The sequence below is a fragment of the Hydra viridissima genome, unplaced genomic scaffold, assembly GCF_058129835.1.
Source record: "Hydra viridissima isolate aposymbiotic clone 2 unplaced genomic scaffold, HvirCarnegie_v1 scaffold_1, whole genome shotgun sequence".
Taxonomy (NCBI): Eukaryota; Metazoa; Cnidaria; class Hydrozoa; order Anthoathecata; family Hydridae; genus Hydra; species Hydra viridissima.
Window position 1 is genome coordinate 38,531,126 of NW_028324300.1, and position 16,020 is coordinate 38,547,145.

At 31.4% G+C, this 16,020-nt stretch overlaps 1 long non-coding RNA gene and 1 pseudogene across 1 annotated transcript; both read left to right on the forward strand.

Annotated features, from left to right (window-relative positions):
- Positions 1–3,833: 3,833 nt before the first annotated feature.
- On the forward strand, positions 3,834–11,436 carry LOC149894868 (uncharacterized). Its single transcript, XR_016454340.1, has 4 exons — positions 3,834–5,176; positions 9,203–10,203; positions 10,307–10,372; positions 10,944–11,436. It is a non-coding gene; the product is annotated as an uncharacterized LOC149894868 (long non-coding RNA).
- LOC149894869 (uncharacterized) lies at positions 5,847–8,314 on the forward strand (annotated as a pseudogene).
- Positions 11,437–16,020: the final 4,584 nt, after the last annotated feature.

Here is a 16,020-nt window from a genome sequence, read left to right on the forward strand (position 1 = left end):
ATATTAGTAAACCCAATGAAAAATTATAAGCAAAACAAATCAGAAAGTAACTTATGAGACCCTCTGTATATAACGTGTTTGTGCATAAAACAAATTTCATTAGAAAGAGAGGTTAAGAGTATACAAGCGAAAAGTAATCATTCACATGGCGCCCTATAAGCCTGCGAGATTCATTTATGAAATAAAACCATTTATGGTGTTAATATTGAACATTGACGAAAGAGCTTTGAACGATCTCAGAAAAACTTACATTTAAGTTTTCTGAAAGGAAGGGTGGAGTGTTTAAAAAGTGAGATTATGGCGGCTACATAAGGAAAAAAGATTGTGAGAGAGAAGGCTTTGAGTTTTGATAAAACTTTAGAAAAATAAGGAGAAAAGTTTAGAAAATGGTGAAACTACACAAGTAAGGTTAACAGCCTCAAAAAAATTTCTAAACGAAAAACTGTTATTGATAATTTTGTGAAGCGGGTCTTTTTATATAAGATTTTTATTCTATTTTTAGGTTTAGGAGAGTGGGGATGGGGTTTTGTGGTATCATATAGGTTAAGAGGTTTGGGTTAAAGGTGTATGGGGAAGCCTCTCGGTTCTGTATAATGGTAGCACTCTGACTTACTCTTGTTAACACGCGTACTTCTCTTTACGCGCAAATTTTTGTTTAAACTCTAATAATTACAATCCTTTTTCCTTTAATATACCGTAATCGTTAATAAAAATCTATCCACTTTAAACTATATAAAAAATATTTCTTCTAAAACTGCTTTTATAAAATCAAAACTCCGGTCTACTTATTTTCCGTAGAACCTAAAACTCTGTATCAACTCTTCTACTCGTAATTCTTAAAGTTTTGTCTTTCATCCCCTCCTTTCGTATTTTCTGACTGACTCCCCTTTTTTTATATTTCTCACTGAACTTATTTTTTGTTTCGTATATCTCTTTTTATATTGGTTATAATGCTTTGGGCGTTGGCGTCTTTTCATTTTTTATTTGTTATTGTGTAAAATATTAATTATTGGCTCTTGATGGTTTTATTGTTATAAACAGCATCTTGTTTTACTTAGAATTAGCTTCCTCACAATATTATTGAAAAGCAATGTTAAATTTTTTGGATCCAACCGATTTTGAGAAGGAAGAGGGTATAGAAGTTCCAAGCAATGCACAAAATTAACATATTTCGAAAAAAGATGTTAAGAAGTCTTGAAGCTCTTTTACTAAGAACGCTCTGCGCAGATTGTTAGTTCAGTCCCAGGGGATCACTCTCATACAAAAATTGAATTGAAACTATTTTGTCTTAGAAAATAAATTGCATTTAAACATTCTTAGTTTTGAATTCTTTCATAAAATTTCCCAAATGATAGCTTTTAGAAAATTTTACAATTTTACAGCGTTAATAATACTGATCTAATTGTGCCATTGGTAAGAAACCAAACTATTGTGGTTAAGGAACTAGCTATTTAAGCTGAATAAACGATAATTTTATAATTTTTAGCTGAATTCTAACTATCTTTAATTTGGAAAAGGAAACTACGAAAATACTATATAATTTCTAAAGCTGAAAAGACCCGGCTCCCAATAATTGCATACTTAGAATTAGCCTCAAATATTTACGTTTTAGAGTTAGATTCTGGGAAATTGCATTGTTCTTTGAGTTGCAAAAACATTGAGAGTTTAGACTTTAAACTCCTGGGCAAAATGCCCAAAAGCTAAAACACATGATGATCGTCGGAAAATTATATGTTTCCTGTGCATGGGAAAGTATCTTGGCCACGAAAACTGATTTCACTGACTCAAAAGTTCCACAGGGAATAATGTGAGAATTTCTTGTAGCTCTTCGCAAAAAGTCCGATTGCATTTTTTGATCACTACGTAATAACAAGTTAGTTAACTCAAATACTATAAGGATATTTTTCATACAACCCCAACTTCCTGCTTCTAGATTTATCGTTTTGGAATGAGAATCCGGTTTATGCAGTAATTAAGCATTATGTAACAGCATTGTAGACAAAAGGTCCGAAAGATGAGTTATTATTATCCAAAATTTCATCCAAATACTAGCTAAAGACGAAGGAAAAATGCTGGCGCTTTTTCAATTTGAGTCTCAGCATTGAGGAAGATTTCCAGATGCCAAAAAATCCACTATCATTCAACAATAAACACGGCTAACTTTGCAAACATAATAAAAAGCCCTTGATATCAGATTATAAGTTTTTAACAATTCTTTTTAACTGTTTTAAATCTTTAACATTTTATTTACAAACTTTATTGTAAATACTTTTGAAATATAATTTCTTACCTAACTAAATACATATGCAGTTCACTTTCAAACTAATTGCTTAGTTTCAATTGACAATTCGATTCCAGTTGGTAAATCTAGACGAAAAAGCAAATTAACAATCAACTCAAAAAAATAAAATAAATAAACTTTTGAAAAATAGTTTTGATTTAAAAAGTTTTGAGAGCAGTCATTGGAGTGTTTAAAAGTTCCTACGGAAATTAAACGTTTAAGTACTGAAAGGGCTCAGATGCCAACTCCTGTGAACAGAAACGTTAACAAGGAGTTTATAGAACAATTTTAGAGGCACTGTAAATACTCATGTAAAAGTCAATCTTGCGTCTGGCCTGCCAGCAAACATTTGATAGAAAGACACGACTCAGATTATAACTTTTAGATTACAGCGATCAAAATAGCTTTTTAATCGTTTGAAGTGCTAAAAATTTTCTCAGATTGGAAACAATTTACCCAACCTGGATGCCATAAGTAGCATCCTCAACGACTAATGATGCGATGTTTTATAGCTTCAAACGGTCGAAAATCTTCAATCATTTATTTTAAACAGAAAAAGTGAACACAGAGATTTACATCAGTTTTTTGAGTATGTGGTACAATGGTTGGTATGTGATACAATGTTTCATGAAGACCTTCGAGATGGGAATTATGATCCAACAGAATGGAACTCCGAGACAAGGGGCCAAACAAGCTGACAGATTTTAAAATACAATCTTTTGGCATTCCTCCATTATAGATTTAAATTCACTTGATTATTCAGTCTGGAGCGTTGTGGAGAGCAAGATATTTAAAAAAACTGCTCAAGTCTCAGGTCATTCAAGTCATACATTAGACCTTGGAAGTCTATGTAAAAGAGAATACTTCATCAGTATTTGTTAGCCTTCTACCCACGTCTAGAGGCTGTCATTGAAAAAACGGAGATCTTGCTAAATGCTAAGATAGGGAAGGGATCTGGAACTTTTCTTTAAATACATAAATCAAAATAGATTATTTTTGGCTCTAAAATTCAATTAGGTAAATAAAACTTGCAATTCGCTGTCGCATCATGTAGGAAGTTAACTTATGAACTTCCACATATGAAATAGAAATTGTTAACTAGCGAATATGTAAAGAAAATTAAAAGGAAAAAAAATTTTTTTGAGATAAAAAAAAACTAACAAAAAAACTAAACAAAAATGTTAAAATGAATAACTATAAATGAAATGAAATTTAAAATTAAAATCAAATTATAACATTGTAACAACCTAACCATTTGATAGTTGCTAATCTTTAATGAAGCCATCTTGAGCCGGATTCCATAGATTACCAAAGTATACTTTTAAAAACTCTATGGTTTCTGTGGTGTGACGATGGGTGGTTCATATCAATTCATTGTTGGTATAAATGTTAAAATCATAGGAAAGACTTTTTTTGCGAGATCCTTCTGCACTTTGAGATACTTTAGTAGATGACCATTTGTTTAAAGGGAGTGGATCCTTTGTGGTGAACTTAACAGGTTTTGCATTAAAAGTAAGTTCTCCATCTCCCTCAAAATGTGATGATAATATAAGATATGGAATTTCACCTTCAATGAAATTAAAAACAATATGTTTTCCTTCTGAATAACAACATAGTTTTATTTTAAAAGACAATCAAAACTGTGGATTTAGGACGCACATTGTTGAAACCAAAGTATTTCCTTATAACTTTCGTTCGGTTGAATCGTCAATTATACCAAAATAAACGTCTAAAATAGTTAAGGACATTACTTACGCGTCATCATACCGATTTTATTCTGTTTTAAGATTGAGTAAGATGTTATAAGAATATAAAATATGTTATTCTGCTCAAAGATACTTTTAAGAAGAGAGCACTGACTTGAATTGAAAATAACAAGGACTATGTAGCAGGGTCTTTGTTTTGTAAATAGTTATACCTCTAAGTAACAATGATGCATCCAATGCCTCAGTGTTATCTAAGAAAGTAAATGTGGTGAAGGTTAGTAGTTAGCTGATAAATTTTGCGCAAAAAAATTAAATTTTACAGCTAGAAATTAATTTTTATTTCTTAAGGACCAAAATATGAATAATTAAATACCTCTTGGTTTAAAATACCACTTGGTTTAAAAAGAATGAATACATTTTTGATCAAGATAAAATTGTTTAATTTCAACTTCAATCTGAATACTGAATAACAATGACCCTAATAGTAGAAGGGTAGGCAGTTCAGCTTTTACCTGTTAAATTCTGAACATGCCTATTCCCAGAAGGCACCAAGACGTTTATGAAATGTCTATTTAGTGTCTTAGATATCTTGAGAAATCTGAGATAAAACTGAGACATCTAAAAGATCCATTAAAGATGATTGCATAGTAGGTATGTGAAATTCCGATTTTTTACGGAAATTCTGAATATCGTGTTTTTAACATTTTTCAATGATATTCGTGTTATGATTTGGATCGCTTTACATCGTTTAAATTAGTTTTCATGATAATAGTTTAAAACATTTACATAAAACATTAGTGTTTGATCTCATATATTTGTTAACTTAATGCTGATAGTTTAAATGCTAATTTTTGTGTGTTTGTGTGTAACTATCGGATTTAACATTATTATTCACTTGAAGGTAAGAAACTTGTGTTTTCAAAATTTTATTTATAATAACGTGTTAATTAAACTTCATTAAAAACCCAAAGCTAAGTGAAATCTTATTCATCTTGAATTTTTATTTTGGTTCTCCTTGGTAGCTCACCATATTCAACCATTGGACTTGATAATGATATTATTATATTTTGTCAAGTGACTCTTTGGTCGTGAACATATTACTATTGGATTAAATATTTCAATTATACTTCAGGGTATGAAACAAGCGTTTTAAAACTATTCTTTTGATTTTAAAGCTTTCTTGCAGCCAGTGATATTTTCATTAACGTGAAGTAAAATTTGAAGTAAAAATAATTGATTTCGTTAATGTGAATAAAAATTTAAAATTAGGATATATCTGAAGAACGAAAACTGAAATAGAATTGAATATAAGCATCAAAAAACGAAAATAGGAATAGAATTAAGAATTATTAACGAACGAAAATTATTGAATATTAAAAAAATTTTGATACAATAATTAGTTTTTTTTTGACAATTAATTTACAAATTTTACATACTTGCTTTGAAATTGGCGCACATGTTTGACCATAACGATGATATTTGGAATGATTATAGAATGTATTAATGGACCACAAAACTGGTCACGTTAAGTATAAATTCAATGCGTCCAATCTTTTGTTCTAAAATAAAATAAACATCTATAGATTCTTAAGAGTTGCAAATCAATCAATAACAGAAAAATGAGTTTATCAAGGTTGTTGGCTGGTAGGAAGCGTGACAGTCCTGTATGGAAATTCTTCGTTTACGATGAAAAAACTGACAAATCCAAGTGTCTAGTACAGGACATAAATAATGAGGGCGCGTGTGGCGCATTTCTTGCCGGAAAAAATTCTAGTAACTTAGTAGCGCACATTCAGAGAATGCATAAAGAGACACACAAATGTTACACGGATGAAAAGAAAAAACGCAATGCAGAAAAAATGTTTTTGAAACGTAAAATTGATGAAATCAATTCTACATCTTCCCGAAATAGTGGAAAGACAAAAACCCAGACAATAAGAGAAAGCTTTGAACATCGAATCACCGCGTGGGCAACGGAATCAAGTGAATATCAAGTTCGTCAGGATAGCGTGGTTGAAATGATTGTTAATACCAGCTATCCAATGGTATTGCTAGGTCAGCCGTCGTTTCGAAAGATGATAAAAACGCTTGACCCAAAATTTAAATTGCCAGGTAATAATTAACACAACTAAATTTTTAAATTATTGTTTTAGATTCATTCAATGCTAAACCATTTTTAAATTTTTACCTGTAATTATAGTATGATTAATGTAACACTATAGTAACTAACTACACAAACTGATGTGCATTAAATTTTAACTGATTTAAATTTTATATTGCAGGGTCTGCAACACTGAACAAGCGGATAAACGAGCGTTTTCTTCTACAATCTGCACAACTGAAAGACTTGATAAATCGTACACGCAAAGTAACAATTTGTCTTGATGGTTGGACGAAGAAGGGTCTCACAGCATCGTTCTTTGGAATATCTGCTTGTTTCTATGACACCACCATTGATAAAACACGACATGCTTTCCTAAATTTGATGGAACTCCAACATCCCCACACGGGTGAGATGCTTGCCGAATGTTTAAAGAAATGTCTTGACCAGTGGGGTATTAGAGAAAATCAAGTTATGTTGATTGTTTCAGACAACGGGTCTAATATGGTTAAAGCTATCAGGCTCTTACAGGAAGTGCATGCAGCTAAGAAATCTGACGAATCTGAATCTTATGAGTTTGAATCTGACGAGTCTGAACATGAAACTTATGAGGAAGAGATCCAGTCTCAGTCAGAACAAACTGATTTATTCCTACCAGATCATATTCCATATCGTCGAATGCCCTGTATGGCTCACACACTCCAGCTTCTCATAAAACCAGTTTATGAACATTATAGTGGAACCATCTTAGAAACGAGACAAGTTGTATCAAGAATTAGGAAATCAAGTGTGGCAATTGAGAAACTTATTGACAAGTGTGGGAAGTCTGTGATAACTGACTGCACCTCAAGATGAAACAGTACATATCAGATGATTGACCGGCTGTTGAAAATAAAGACATCGGTGAATGAAGTTCTTACAGAAATTGGTACATATTATTTTATTATTTATGTTATTAGTGTATATAAATTGTTTTCAGAATTTTATTAAATCTACAAAATTGTGTCTTACCTTATTTAAACTAAAAAAACGAAAATGGTAATAAATTGTAAGTTCATTAGTCATTATCATTAAAAAACAAGACAGGGTATATAGTCTTTAATTTATGTTTACTAATAACACGGAAAGACTTTACCCTGCCTTTTAAACCACATCACAACAGCATGGAAAAAAGAGACGTACATCAATGACAATTATTAGTTATTACAATTGTTACAAGTAAACTTTAATTACAGATAGTTTACTTAAATTTAGGAATCGACACATTCAAAGCAAGTGAATGGATTCGTCTTCAAAACATTTCTTCACTTTTGGAGCCATTTGCAGTACAAACAGATATACTTCAGACCGATGCCCAGTCTCTTTCACAGGTTCTACCATCTATACTCAATTTGGAATGCCATTTACAAGAATATCCTACCAACAAGTCTTTGACAGCGAATCTTCTTGGAGATCTACGTCAACGGTTTCAATCAATTCTGCAGCCGGACTCAGATACGTTTAATCCTCTTCCGTCTGCTGCATGTTTGTTAGATCCAACCGTTGCTGTCTTTATCCTCACACCGGAAATGGACACCTTGCTCCATGCAGCAAAGATGTATATAATAAAAGTTTGTGGAGTAGAACAAGAATTACAAGCTGCTGTTGAGTCAAATGGATCTGAATGTGAATTTGCTGCCATAAAGCGCTTTAAGTTCTTGTCAAATAAAATCTTTACAAAAGAAGGAAAGATTTATAACCAAGACAATATCACTGTTGCAAGTCAGCTATCAAGGTATTTGGTTGACATAAGCGGTGATGAAACGCTGCCAAGTAACGGCCTGCTCTTTTGGAAACAAAACAAAAGCAAGTATAGCAAGATTGCAATTTTGGCTGAAGATTTACTGTCCGCCCCAGCATCACAGGCGTTTGTAGAAAGGATTTTTTCACTTTGTGGAATTTTAACTGTTGGTCGCCGCAATCGAATGAAAAAATCATTAGAGATGAGAGTTTTTATGAAACTGAACAAAAACTTGTGATTATAATTCAACCAGATATTTTCTTTCAATTTCAAAAAAAAAATCTTATTATAACTCAATTGAATCATTGAATGACTATTTTATGACTATTTGTATGGTTATTTAGATGTTTATTACTAAGTTAAAAAATTTTTAAATTTTTTTTTTGAAACTTATGTATTACATTATTTCTTGAAATAATGATAGGGGAGACCGGGGCTACTTGTCAGCAGGGGTAAGTTGACGAATTGCGTTTATCTGCAGAGTCTTTTATCAGAAATCTTAGGGAACTTTCCTAATTGACCATTTCATCTTGGGTCCTATGAATAAAACTACAAAAAGTATTCCAGTCACAATTGATTTACTGTTATCAGTCAGGTTTTTTTAGTAGTTGTCGTTTTTTAGGATCTTTAGGCAGTTTATTGAAAGGCTTTTGGGGTTTATTGGCAAAATTCTCACTGGGGAAGCTGGAAAACAAAAATATCTTAATAAAATCAATTTTTTTTGAAATTTTTATTTGTAACAATATTGAAAAAATTTAGTTTTACAAAAAAAAATTTTCTTCATTTTTTACGAAAAAATTTTTTTAGGGGATTTTGTTACCAGGAACAAAGGTGGGGTGTTGTTTTGGCTTCATATTCGCACTACTAACTGCTTCTAGCTCATAGAAATATTAAAAAATTTTTATAAATTTTTACTCACTAATACGTTTGTAATCTTTATTATAGTTTGCGCCAACTTTTACCCCGGGGTGGGGTAAGTTTTGTTTTTTTTAAGGCCCCGGAAGGAGCCATAAGATTTTGTTTTTTTTAAATGAATGCAACTAGTACAAGTTACCCAAATTCATACTTTTCAAGACTACAAAAAATTATTCAAAAAATTGTGGCGTTAGGACTACTAATTGCTGTAAAATTTGATAGAAGTAAAATATGAACTGATTTAGAAACTGAAATAAGAATTAAAATGATTGAAATCATAAGAACTGAACTGAAATTAATTTCATCAGAACTGATTCAAAAGAAGTAAAATTAAAATTAGAAATTAAATCAATGCTTCAAGAACGAAGTAAAATTGGAAATTGAAATTATATTTAGAACTTAAATATCACTGCTTGCAGCGAACTCAACGTAGAAATTCTACATTTTCTCTTCTACTAAATTACTCTGCTTTACATAAGTTTCACGTTCAATTTATAATTAAAAAATACCTCATTAACAATATTTCAAGGAAACGATGTCAATGTCCGCTTTACGAAATTTCTTCCGCGCTATTCAAGTATAAAAACTTTTTCCTAAGGACAGCTTACTCATTAATCTACTTTAAAAACTTTGTTGTTTGTCTTTTATTATTAGATATGTTTTGTTTTACATATATTTTTACTATCTTTTACATAAAAAAAGCAATGGAGGAAAAGTATTAGAGAATATTGAACAAGGGACATTTACGTAAAAACCTTCACATCATTTTCAAAATTTAATCAGGGGAGTACTATTTATTATGATTTTCTTTCCACCATTGGTTAAATATTTTAAATAATTTAATAACAAAAGTGTTAAGTATTTTTTTCTCAATCTGTTATACACACACACACACACACACACACACACACACACACACACACACACACACACACACACACACACACACACACACACACACACACACACACACACATATATAAAGGTTTTAATCTCTACAATTTTTAATATTGACATAGGATTTATAAACTAAAACAGCATTTTTATGAATATTACTATTATTATATTGATTTGAAAATGTTTAGTAAAAAAATTTATCATCAGTTAAAAAAGGTTTTCTATTGCTAACAACCATTTGTAATAATAATATAACTCACTTTTTCAAGAATATATAATATTTAGAAAAATAATTATGCTAAGGCAGAAAGATAATACACTTCACATGAGAAAATATTGTTACAGAAAAAAGGTCATGATATTGGGAGTGACAATTTTGAAGTTGAGGCAAATCATTCCTCTGCATGAAAAGAACGCAAGAAAAAAAGACCTAATATTTCTTTTGATTTTGAAAGTGATGATAGTGAAGTATGCCAGAAGATACGTCAAAAACAAAACAAACCCCATTTTGATGTATCTGCAGGTACTATTTTACTTTTAAAAGTAACAACTAAGTTTTCATTAAATACGGTTTTATAAAACGGTTTTTTTAAGTTGATTAAAGTACGATTTTTTTCTTGTTGTAGTAAGCATGTCTGACAATGGTTCGGAAGATGAGGAAGATAAGCTATTTGTACCTATGTCAAAATCAAGTGAGTATGACATATTTTTCGCTTAATTTGCTTTAGTTTTTCTTAAAAAACAATTCATCTCAAATTGATTCAATATTTAAATGTTCGAAAAGATTGTAAACGCTATGTTAAGTTTTGGAATTTGTAACTATGTAGTACTCCATGTTTAAAATATATTTTCTTTGTTTTCCAGATCTCCAGCCCTCAGTTCTTTCTTATCAACGCAAGGTTCTTTGTTGGATGCGCAACAACAGGACCTTGATTAGCTCTAAAAAATAATAAATTTAATGAGCGTCCCCTCCCTTTTATTAGGCACCTAAGAGTACATGTAAAATTCTATTTATTTATTTATTAAAATCCATTTAACTGAGTTTTACATATGGAAAGATAAAATTACTTTTATAATAGTGGCACAAAAATAACAGTAAAGAAATGTTTAGGGGATTTATGGTGTAAACATAAATATTAGGCTTTCCCTGTCTAAAGCCTAATTAATTGAATTGTTATACATAAGAAGATCTGTTTTTTATTTAAAAAAAAAAAAAAAAAAAAAGGTGAAGTTTTAGCCTAAACCAATTGTTTTTCACTCTAGCTGACGGAACTTCGCCAAGTGGATGAATTCGACTGGAAAGACTGCACCAAAAATATCATGAAACGTGTTCTGAGCAATGAGGTAATGGCTAATTTGAACATGCAGGGCCTTGGTAAAGGGACAAGTAGAAAAACAAAATTTGCGGATACGAAAATCAACTGCCTTATATACAACGCTTAACGACATAAATTTCCAAAAACAACGGAAGCTGAGTTTTACAAGAACACTCAGAGCATATTAAGAAATGCTCCAGCACGCAAGAAGGCTGAACTAAAAAAATAATATATTGAAATAAATATTTTACTTTTAATTAGTTTTTAATTGTATTATACCTTCCAATATATGTATATTGCATGTTTTTGAAACAATACTTTTTATCTTTACAATATAAAGTACCCATTTGATATTTATTTTACATAGCACTAATTTAGTCCAAATGCTTTAATATTTTTGTAACCTTTTTAAAGCAACTTAGCCGTCTTCAAAATTACTGGTATAAGGTGTCTAGAAGACATCTGATAGGTAGTAGTCTCACAGATGACTAGTTTGAGATGCCTCAAATACATCTGAATTCAGAAGTCTAAAAGGTGTTAACATAGTAGCCGTCTTTAAGATTACGAATTTGAGGTATCCTGAAGACATCTAATATGCAGATGTTTCACAGATAATTGATATGAGATGTCCCTAAAACATCTAAATTCAGACGTCTAAAAGGGGTTAACATTGATATTTCTTTTAGATGGCATTTAGACACCAGACTGAGACGTTATTGAGATGTCTAATAGACATCTTGGTGCCCACTGGGTTCTTGGTCTGAACTTCGTTTACACTCAGACTAACTCAGTACTAGCAGTGAGCTAGTGTGTTAGCAGTATAGTCATTGTATAGTATAGTCAGCTGATTGTAATAAATAAATGTAATAAAACAGTATAGTCAGCTGATTGTAATAAATCGTTTAAACAAATTTAAAATGTACTGACCTGTCTATCATATTTGGAAAACAAATGGAAATAATTTCCTCAAGAATTATTTCCAAATGGTATTTACATCTAATATAAATATCTTATTGAAAAGTTATATTTAAAGGATAAAAACATTTTAATATTACAATTAAAAAAAATCAAAAAAAACTTTTTTTTAGTTGAAAGTATCAATTTTTTTTTGAAAAAAAAAAAAAAAAAAAACAGGCTTGTTTTTATCCTATCTCAACCATGCCAAAACATATAATATGGTACCACATAATAACATAGAAAAAAATTAAAAACTACTTCACCTGCATTTTCATTGAAAACTAATAATCTTTGTATTTCACCATCATATGCAGTATACCATGGATCTGCTATGTATACTTTCATGTTTTTAACACTTTTTGGCCCTTTTCTATAGATTTTTATTATTGATATCAATTTTATAAATATAGGTATCAATGATTAAATTCTGCGAAATATCAATACTTGACCATTCATTGAAATAATTTAATATGTATTTGCATGCATTGGTCAAGACCGAGCAGTGAATGCCTCAGGGAAGAAATAGCAAAATCCTCATAATTAGGATTAGTAAAAATAAATCCGGACAGATGTCCAGAGTCAATTAAAGACTCATGTAGATGAAGAAAATCAAGACACAAGCAGATGAAAAAGTTTCTAAACCTACATGTTGCACATGCCTAAGACCGTCAAACAATCCGGTTAGGATTAGTAAATATACTGTCGGACAGATGTCCACAGCAAATGCAAGGCTCACATAGATGAAAACTAATTTTTTACTTAAAACGAATGATATACCCAGCTAACACAAAACGTTTATGAAACGTTCGAAGAACGTTAGAAACGGTCGGGCACGTTCTAAGAACGTTCTAATAACGTTCTTTGAACGTACTTGAACGTTTTGTGTTAACTGGGTAGTTGAAAAAGTTATTTTGCGCAAGTGACGCGCCTGCTCTAGACTGCCAAACAGCCCCCAATTCAAGCTCATCCCTTATAGTGCCATTATCCCCCAAAAAAACATATTAGGTACCCCCTCCCCCCGGTGAGAGTTAAAATCCAACTATAATAAAAAAAACAAACAAAAAAAACAAAAACATGCGGCACCCATTGAACTTTGATCGCTTGATTGCTTATTACTTATAACTTTTCACTAGGTTGCGAGGGCTGCTGTCATATGCAAGTCGATTAGATCAAATTCTACATATTTGAGTTACATAATTTTTAAATTACGTTTGACTAAATGCTTTTACTGAATTTTGAATTTATTCACTTGCGAATTGCAGATTTCATAAGGTATATGTGTTGTAGAGGGTACGAAGTGTAATCCTCTACTTATAACCTCCATTTCTGCATCTGATAATTTGTGCTTAGATATAGTAATTACTATTTTATTGGACAACAGACGGATCATCTTTATTTTTTCAGCACGTATTTGGCGTTTGTATTGCTTCTTGTCCGACATACGGACGGAAGGTAAGAACAATCTTTTCATAGTAAACATTGGACAGTTTCGCATTATGGAAGATGGAGAAAATATTTTTTGATTCTGGTCCTAAAACAACGACTGTTGCAAATATGTAAAATACAAATTCGGATTTCGAGTTGCCAATGCATCGGTTTAGGTTTATACAACAATATAACATAATACAGATTACTTTTTAAAATACAATTCAATTTTTTGGTTAGTTTTTTATTTGGCGTAGTTCTGCCTTAATTCTTCAAATTATAGCCTTGTGTTAAAAATTGACTTTTGTGATAGGATTAAGGTACCGCTAACTGTTATTTTAAAAATTTGGATTAGTTAGTCGCACGTATCGATTTTTCAAATTAACTTAAGTCTTTTGTTAGGTATGGCTTGTTCAATCTCTGCTCAGTGTTTATCCAGCTTTATTCTCTTAGTTTTGGTCTATTATCAGTTGAATTTAAATCTTACAGGGCGTGTTTTTTGGCCTCATTCTCTTGGTTCTGGTTCATTGTCAACTTTCGTTTTTCATATAAGCTCGACATTATTAACTTAACTCCGTGTGATTCTAGCCTGATTCTCTTAGTTCTAGCCTAGTGTGAAATGAATGCAAAAAGCTTTTGGAAAATTTCGCTCTGTTAGAGTCTCTTGCACCAATGGACAAAGGTCAAGTTGTGCTCACTGGTGCATTTCAAACACTTCGTGCTGTTGTATCACCCTGTTTTGGAAACCATTTGGAAGCCAATTACAGTCTGAAGATTGAGGCATTCAAATTATTATACCTAGGACTTCCAAGAACTGTGACACCAAAAGTTCATGCTCTTTTCCTCCATTTTCGTCAGTTTATTTCTAGAAATAACTGTTCTTTTGGGCTCTTTAGTGAAAAAGCAACCGAAGCAGTGCATTCCAACTTTGCTAATCAGCAGTTCAAGAGGGACCAAACTCATCCTGATTATAATGTTCAACTTTTGCAATGTGTTGTGAACTTTAACAGTAAACATATGTGAATTAATGTGGAATGACAAATATTGTAGCATCAGAACTTGTTCTTTATACATACTGAAATGAATTGACCAGAATAAAATTCCCTTTTTTTACCTTTATTTGTCTGTTTCATGTTTTGGCTTAAAATTCATGATATGGTTAAAACGTACACCCTAGTATGTTCACTCAGCCAAATACATGGTTGTGGTGCCAATGTTGCAAACAGTTGCTGTTTCTATTAGTAGCAATAAATAGCTTCTCAATATAGAAAAAAAAAAAAAATATGTTAAATTTTTGACAATATCTGTATGGCGAAAATGAGAATTACGGAACAAAAACTTTGAATGTGAATATCTCGCTCGGACGGCCATTTTTGATTTTGAAATTTCTTGTGGTGAACCTTGTACCCATATACTATTTATCCCTAAAGAGTTTCCAGGGGACATGAAGTTGGTATTAATTGTCATTTTGCAGGGTGTGTATCGTAAAAAATACTCAAAAAAATCACAAAATTAAGGCTGATGAATGAAGGACCTAGGAGTTGAATGACACTAAACCTTGACAAAAAATTTTACTTAAGCGTTTTTATATTCCGCTATACTTTTTTTAGTCATTTTAAAATATTCTTACAGGTTTATTTTATTATTGACGGAAATTTGTTTACACGAAAAAAGTTCCCAAATTTACAAATGTTTATCTCGGAAAAATGATGAAAATCTGTTCGTGCCGACAACTAATTTCATTTACCTTGGTGTAATTTGTTTAGTAATTTGTCAACGCGTGAAGCTGTTACTTTATTCTGAACATTCTTATTAAACAAATGTTATAAAAGTTTAAACTAATTCCACGTGATCAGAGTTTCTGTTTTAAAACTGTGGGCAGCCATTTAATAGATTTTTCTGTTGACGGGTGAAAATTTAGAGTTTGTCGAAAACTCGCATGGCTTGCTGATTTTTTGCGGCCTCTTTCATGTAAAACAAAAGGGTTGCACGTCCATCTCTTATAGGTCCATGGCTTAACAAACAGCGACTCTTTTAGGTCAGTTCTTTGGGTAAAAGTTCTTTAAAGCCAAATTTTACACCTAGTATCGTTTTGTAACCGTTTAATTAAAAAAGAACCAATACCAAACTAAAACTAATTTTGATTTAAACAAAAGAATTGTTCAAAACGTAATGCACGATATTTACATCAATTTTAAAGCAAAAGTATTGTTAAAAAAGTATCGGACACACAATCACTGGTTTTTCCCGTTTTTTCAGATATTTTTCACACTAAGACTTGTAAAAACCCATCCTTTCGGATTCGATACCCAAAAAAGCTCGTTCTTACCCATCCTAGCATTGAGCGATGCCAATTCTGTATTGGTATTGGTTACGTAGGACGGGTATCATAAAAAACTACCAATCCAGTAACCACTGAGACTCTGAACAAAATAAGCAGTGCTTTGTTTTTTCGTTAAAAAATATAAACAAATAAAGTAAAAACTTCTATATCAGCCGTTTGAAATAAATCGACTTTAAAAAAAATTTATTTATTAAGACATGCAAAGTTATTAGGTTCAATAAATAAAACTTGCGACACATAATTTGGTTTCAATTCTTTAAGACGTTGAGTAGAACTGCTATTCAAGCAAATTCTTTAA